The following is a 7978-nucleotide window of genomic DNA, read 5'->3' as shown; positions in this document are numbered from 1 at the left end:
AAAAAAAAAAAAAAAAAAAAAAAAAAAAAAAAAAAAAAAAAATTGTACTACTCTGTATTTGATTTCCGTTTAATATATTTAATTCAATTGTAAGCTTTTTCACGAGACTGATATCCAAAAATTATTTGCAGCGCTTTACATATTTCGACAAAGTACCATCATATGCCCTTCGTGTAACTTTGACTGAGATTTTCGACTTTACTCACTTTCCATCAATTCACCTTAAGCTTACTTTGATATCGACGGATAGAATTTCTATTTTATATCCGTTTGACGAATATAAAACATCAAGTTATATGTAAAACGAATTAAAAAGTACAACATGTTATTCGTAAATTAATTATCGACGTAACGGTGAAATTAATGCACGATAAACTTCGCGTGTAACCAGACCTGGATATAATGTACCATAATTATAACAGCCTTTTTGCATGAGATTGTCTGTAAATGCTTGTAGTCGGTTCTTTAATCAAGCAGCTATTAACTCCTCGAATTTCCAACAATAAAACGGATATTGTTGATTCAATCCATTTACCAACTACTGTATTACACATCTGTTGTTGTGTTTCATCGAGAGACTACTTGAAACATCATTTATCGTTATTTCATTCTACTGCATATGTTTTGAAGGTTTACGTTTTATTCGCAGTAAGTAGAAAAAAATAGAATTTAATGGCTGCTAATTGATGCAAATTAAATGCACAGAAATATAAATTGTAGATTTAATGTAGAAGATTATCATTTTCCTGTTTCATTTCGAAAAAAAATCTCAATGTTCGATGAATAGAATTTCTAGAATGAAATACATGTTTTCATCTCATTCCAATAAAAATATTCATCGAAATTTCGAAATCTTGAATAGTTTGTCCATTAATATTCTGTCGCTAAAAATAGAAGAGGGAAATGACCGAAAGTAGAATTTCATGCAAATTAAATATAAAAAAAAACTTCACCGTCTGAAAATACCAAAATAAAACCATCAAGTTGTAAATTCATTGCTAGTACAAGTTGATGAATAACTTTAGATAAGAAAACTCGTATCTATTAAGCGAATCTGTTCTCAAAGAAGGTCGCTGGTCAACGTGTTTGTGACAGACGACTGGCACGAGCCAGAAACTGTTTCTCAGAATATCGAGAAAGGGGAGCGCAAAGAATAAAGAAAGTTGCAATTTTTCTGCGACACATGTTAACGCGTTTTGTTTCGTTCTCAACGGTTGCAGTCGTAGAATACGTTTCCGGTTCGCCAGGGACCAACTCGAAGCTGATAAGCCTCTTCTAACAATGTCTAAACTGTCTGGACCATCTTGCCTGTTCGATTAAAAATAAATAGCGATCTGTTATCAATTTTCTCGATATCGAGCAGCGCACAGTGTGCTCTTGAGACGAGGTGTAGGATTTTAGGTTGAGCGGTGTCTTGTTGAGCTGATTGGTTCCTTGAAAGGAGCACTTGCTTCTTCGTGTATCGAAAGAATGACTTTGGAGGGATGAAAATATCGATTATTACTTGATATTGTATAGGTCGATGATTAATTCCATCTTGTTTATAATAGCTTTCGTCAGTGAATAAAGAACGAGCTGTGATTTATTTAATATTTAATAAACTGTGTTCATTATTTTATATATATTTATTTACAAATGATAGAACAGAGAAACTATAACTAATTAACTAAAATTGTTTCGTAATAAATTAATAAATTACTATTAGAGCAATTAAATCAATACAACTAATTAACTCGTAACGACTAACGACGACGCTTTCCCATCGCACACGCGTTTCTGTACTCGTCCAAGACCAAATATGGTCGTGTTCGATTTTCACCTTTCCAAGCGCTTTCTCTTCGTAAAAGAACCATGAACGCGCTGCACCCGATAATTCATGAAGATTTGTCGTTTCTTTTGGTCCGTCAGTACTTTCACTTTTACCTAAATTATGCTGTTCTCGTACTGCTTAAAAATTCACTGAGTTCTGTACGATTATTTTACGCTACTATAGTGATATATAGTGACATATATAGTGATCATTCTTTCGATATTAGGACACTTGATAATTGTATTATCAACAACGCATCTTTATACAAATTCTGTCCAACGTTGTGATCTTTAGTTTGATAGAACAAAATGGATCATACGTAATTCGATAAAATAATATGCAACGGAAAATGTTTGTGAATCCATTGTTTATCCTTATAAAACGAAAGAAACTTTTCGCACGACCTAATATTTTGCAGGTATGTAAGTAAGTAATTTACTTACCTGTAATACTAAATTAATGTCTTGCGATTATTGAGATACGTGCATGTTTGAAATTGTAATTAATTATGTTAGACACGAGCATCTTGCGATCGTCAACGACTAAAATCTTTACCCTTTGAAACCTGTCAAACGAAGCTTCTCTTTAATGCATCAATCTTCCAAGAGTAGGTACTTAGAGTTTCATCACGAATTATTGTAAAGATCGAATATTTATACGATGGCAATAGTTTTATTACATTTCTGCATTTGAATAAACGATTTAGTATTTGATATTATCATCGAATCGTTTTATACGGTATAGTAACTGTTTATTCATCCATCGAACTAGAAACTACTAGCTTTTGATATTACGTGATATTATTTGATGAAATAATTCTGTATTTCAGAAATTATACTACGCAATTATCAAGATGAACAATGTATCGTGTGTTCAGGATAATTAATCGTTTATATATTGTACCTAGATGTACACAGTCATTTGCCAACAAACTTTTCTTCCAGAAGAAAAAATAAAAATAACACAAGACAATGAGGCGGTTTTAAAAAATTATCTCACTACGATCTTACAGCACGCAAATCAATATTTCGAAAATGTTTTAATTTACATGCAAAACATTATACGTCTGGACGTTAATTTTATATCCGTATTAAGCTGCTTTTTCACGATTTTATGATGTTTATTAAGTCACGATTTTTTAATCTCTATTTACGTCCCTGAAGAAATGATGCATATTTTATCCATTAATATCGAAGGAGTATTCATTTCTCAAGGAGTAAATCATTTAGTTTCACGATACATTCATTAAATTTAGATTTAAGCCTCGACGTCTCCTTGGGTCGATTAACGGTAACCGTTAAACGTTGAAACACGCGAGATATTCCCGTGACGTGTTTCGTAATTGCGAGTAGCTGTTAGTTGAAGAGTGGTCAGTTCTCATCTTGTCCACCAGTTTTTTTTTCTTTTTTTTTTTTTTTGTCAATTAGCAACGATAACCGCTGGCCCTATTTTCTTACCGAAAATTGCAACTGACGTATCTGCTTGTCTTACGTTCTAAGTACATCCACCTAAAGTTTTCATCTTCTCCACATGCATCCCCGATACTTCACTTGCACTCGGCTCTTCGCCCAAGAAACGCAGTAAAACATCGTTCCGTTTAACATTCATCCGTCATACCGTTATCATTAACATTCATCATTACGTTTAACATTTAACATTCATCGGCACACTCAATCTTCGAAGGTTTTCTTTATGAAATTTACACTTAAATTTCAAAAATCTGTGTTATGTTCCATTCCAAATTTATCTGTCATTTTAATGGAGATAGAGAAATCGGCTGATGCTAATTTCGTCCATGCCAATCGAGGCGAGAATTTACGATTCTGACGAAGGAGACAAATTAAATGGTTCTCTTCATAATTTCGGCCGCAACTTACTGTGATCTTATGGCGCATAAACAGATAAATTGAAAATATTATGAATATACGTGAAAAAAATCCTATATTTCAACATTAGCTTGGGTTATATCTAAATTAAATATTGAAGTTATTAGATGTATAATGAGAAAGACGCGGTCGATGGCTTCAATGCCTTAGAAAGCTAAAAAGACCAGATGTAGAATTTTCTTAGAAGCGGTGATCTTAACATTAAAGAAGTAGGGGTCCGTTGTATTATTCCAACGTTTTTAGCGCATAAACGTTGCACGGTTTTGCAGCGCTGCCGTGAAATTCGTTACGAACCGAACGATGGTAATTGGAATATGAAACGCGATAAATGGAAAACGGTGAGCAAGTTTAGAACCAAGTGTGTTCTAAAAGAAGCTGAAGCTGAAGACGCGAGTTGTCCGTTCGCTGAGCGAGTTAACGGGCTACAAGTACACGTCGTAAGGTCTCGATGATTTCACTTGGTGTTGTGTTATTGATCTCATCCACCGGGCACGCACAGGCAAAGGCAGAAAAGAAGAGAAAATTTTCCCTTCCACGGCAGCTTTCGCGCCTTTCCCTCCCGTCCGCCCGTTTCAACGGCGCCGCTGAAAGCACAGAACATTGTTACGCGGACCGCTTTTCATCGCGACGTCGATGCAGCATCGCGGTGTATGTACCGTACACGTTTTACAACAGAGAACGGATACGCTGCTAGCGACACGCTCGCGAATCCACGACTAATCGTTCCACACTCTGCAAAACTACGATGCACTCGCCGATGGCTGGCTGAAATTTTCGAATTTCCTGCCAGCGACTGCACACCAGTTGTTTAGGGCTGTTGCTCCGGCGACAGCACAGTTTCCAATGTTGTTCAGAGAGACGAATAATGAAACTTGGCAGGCTGGATTTCGTCATACTGCGATTCCCATTTAATCGTTAATGTTATGCGAGATGAGCCGATAATAAGTAGCATCTAAAAGCTAATATTTTGTTGCCTATTGGTTTTACCGAAAAATCACTTAAATAAATTATATGTCGCGTTTCAAGGGGCTCGTCGGTGTCCCATTAACACGTTTTCAATGAAATCTCCTTCAGGCCACGAGTGCCGCTGTACCAAGCGTACTCTGCTAGGTACTGCCACGGATATTTTATGCCATAATTCGTTACAATGTTCAAAAGAAAAATAGAAAACTTATTTCTTAGTGAGTCAAATAGCAGTGAATTACACAAATTCGGATAGTAGCGATGAGGAAGAAATCAGATTTCCTAGAAACAGAAATATAAATTACATCGTCTGATTCTGATTCGGATATTGATAAGTACAATCGTAGTGATACTGAATGTAATGGAGATACTGTTGACGAGATTTTGCAAGAATTGGTCATTACGGAAGAAAGAAGAACTGATGATACCGAGGATTTGGTGAATGGAATGAATTTAGTGGTCGCCAGAAGTCCATTTCCCTTTCCCGAGACAGACGGCCTCATTAGGCAATTACTTGGCGATGTCAATCCAAATGATGTGTTTCAGCTGTTCGTTGAAGACGAAATAATAAACTTACTTGTATCAGAAAATTGCAACAAGGAAGGACGTAAATATTCAAAGATTTAGAGAATTATTAGGGTTGTCTGAAAATACAAAAAATCCTTGTCTTCGACGGAGTCAGCATAATATGAAAAATGATTCCGGAAGAAGCATTAGATACGGGAGTCATTAGTCAAGGACACGGGAGAATTTAAATAAAAGAACTTATTGTCCAAATTGTCTTCGACCAAACTCAGTTTTGTATAGAATGCTTCAAAGTTTTACGTTCTAAATAATTTTCTTAATAAACCATTTTCGTGTTACTTTTATAGCAATTCAACAGTTTTATTACTTCCTGTGGAATATCTTTTCAATTACCTACGACGATTCTTCGCAAGTAAACAAATAAGCGTCACCCGAATACGGCTGACGCGGCCCTATCAGAAACTTTGCTGTCACCCGAATATGGGTCAACGTGTTAAAGGGATAAGTAATATAGTTAGCTCTTCTGTGCTCGTATATGTAAATTAACTTCTAGTATCTACTAGTAACGATTCAAGACATTGAAAACTTTATACATTAAATCGACAATTACCGTGTCAAGGAATCAATGAAGAATCGCCAATATGCTAGACAAGTCACGCGTTCGATAAAACTGTGTTCCTTTATCCGCAGCAAATAACTCGGCCATCTAAATCACTGTCGGCAAATTTGCCGGGTAATTCGTGAGCGAACTTGCCTTTTATGCCGCGAAGTACCTTCATAACAGGGGTACAACTCGAACGGTCTATCATTTTGCCCAAACTCCTAAACAACGTCTATTTGAAGTCATCGCGTTTCTCAAAATTTTTCACGCAACGAATAATCGTCAGTTTAACCTCGGAGCAGCGGTGATTCAAATCTTTCCACTTTCAACTTTGCAAACCACCAGGCTCATCCCTCGGGTGAATTCTGTCGCGAAACAAATTTCACTTTCGGTGGAAGAAAAAGAAGAATGATCGAGGTAAGTTTCCGGTACTTTAGCCGGTTCACTGTGTTCGACGCGGAATAATTGTCGCGACGATAAAGTGGAGCAACATTCGACGATGGAGGAAGAAAGTGACGAGTGGTTTAATCTCCTAAACTCTGAGAACTTTTTTTACACGATCGATTAGCGACTTTTTTTGTGTTCAAGTTTTCAAGAATGTGAAGGTATATTTTGAAGGTGTGGAAATTATGTTGGGATATTTATGCTTTACTTTTTCACGACACTGTTATGCAAACGAAGAAGTGAGAGTTTAATAGAAATCTCTTCTGTATATTAACATTACGCAATAATTTAGATAATTTAATATTGAATATGTGCACATAGTTTACATGTTTTCATGTATTATTGTATGCTTTTATCCAAGAAACATCATCGTTAACTCTTTCATCGCGTCAGATACAAAACCTGAAATGAAATACGACACTTGAGAAATAAATATTCTGCTGCAGCGATAAGCTACGAAGTTGAGCTACGAAAACGTAAATTAAAGTGATAGCAACTGGGTATTTTATAATATAATTTTCCATACTAAATACATTCTGTGCGTTTTTGCAATTTTCAAGTTTCTCGTAAATACATACATCAAACTCCAAACATTTTCCACTTTTCCATCTTATTTCTCAATGAAAAAGGAATCGAGCAACTTATCAACCTCGTGAAAATGTAGTAAAAACGGTTAATGAGAAACAGCGATGCTGGACAAACAACAATAAAGCATTGCTTCAAACTGTCGTGTGAATTAATTTAACGAACGAAACAACAGCGAGTCGCGGTTCTCCGGTATTCATCGTTCGGCCATTTAAACTTCTACGGCTGACAGTTTCGGAACCAGCTGCCGTGAGACCTAAAACCCGTTTGCCTCGCCCATTTCTCTCGATGGATGTTTATTCTCGGTTGTTGAGAATGTTGTTTATCGGTAGCTTCTTCCGCCACTTAACAGTGACATTATTTGCTGGGCTCACGAATTATCCGAAGATTTATTTGATTATGATACGATCATATATAACGTTAGCTTACAAGGAAACTACAAGGTAAAAGACTCGACAGTGTTGGAATTAAATTTCAGAAAAATTGAGTTGTGTTTGTTTACTCGAAATAAAGATTATACGCTGAGGATAATAATTCTTTAACTCCGTCACTCATTCTGTCGTACAGATCTCTCCAATTCAAATATTGATAATTCGAAGTGATCGAATTTGTATCAGTAGTAATGTGATCGATAAACCATGGAATCGTCGTGGTAGGAATCGTTGGAGAATTTTTATTATTATTAAATATAGATTATTAAACATTGTTTTGTATTTCTTAAGTACAATTTATCTTCAATCCGATATTTCCACCGTGACCTGCACGTAAGAACCAAGTACCCAAGCGAAAAGCGCCCGAGCTTTATGTTTATTTTTATGGATTATTCTGGTTCTAACCTTTGGCGATCCCGTGCAGGCCTCGTCACTTTCTGAAACTATTGGATTGGCATCTAAGTAATTGCGGATATTGTCATTAGGTGGTATTGACAAAATCCGCAATCACTTAGTTGCCAACCCAATACAATTGTCGCTGGAATCTCTACTTTCTTCCAAGCTTATTCGTTTGGTCCAATCAGAAAACAATTCCCGGAGCAAATATACCAATTAATAAAATCCTACTTAAACAGCAGAACCTTCGTAATAAAAATCAAGGACACATACTCTGAAGTTAAAGACATCAAGGCTGGGGTTCCGCAAGGAAGCGTCCTAGGACCAATACTATACA

General features: G+C 36.1%; 1 protein-coding gene and 1 pseudogene across 10 annotated transcripts in view; both read left to right on the top strand.

The window, feature by feature from the left end:
* Positions 1-7978, top strand: part of LOC122565951 (monocarboxylate transporter 10-like) — a 284840-nt gene that overhangs the window by 150258 nt on the left and 126604 nt on the right. The gene's annotated exons all lie outside the window — the stretch shown is intronic.
* Positions 4844-5165, top strand: LOC122566072 (annotated as a pseudogene).

Source organism: Bombus pyrosoma, linkage group LG3 (assembly GCF_014825855.1).
Source record: "Bombus pyrosoma isolate SC7728 linkage group LG3, ASM1482585v1, whole genome shotgun sequence".
In the NCBI taxonomy this organism is placed as follows: Eukaryota; Metazoa; Arthropoda; class Insecta; order Hymenoptera; family Apidae; genus Bombus; species Bombus pyrosoma.
Note: the sequence above shows the minus strand (reverse complement) of the source record. Positions and strands in the feature narration are given on the sequence as shown.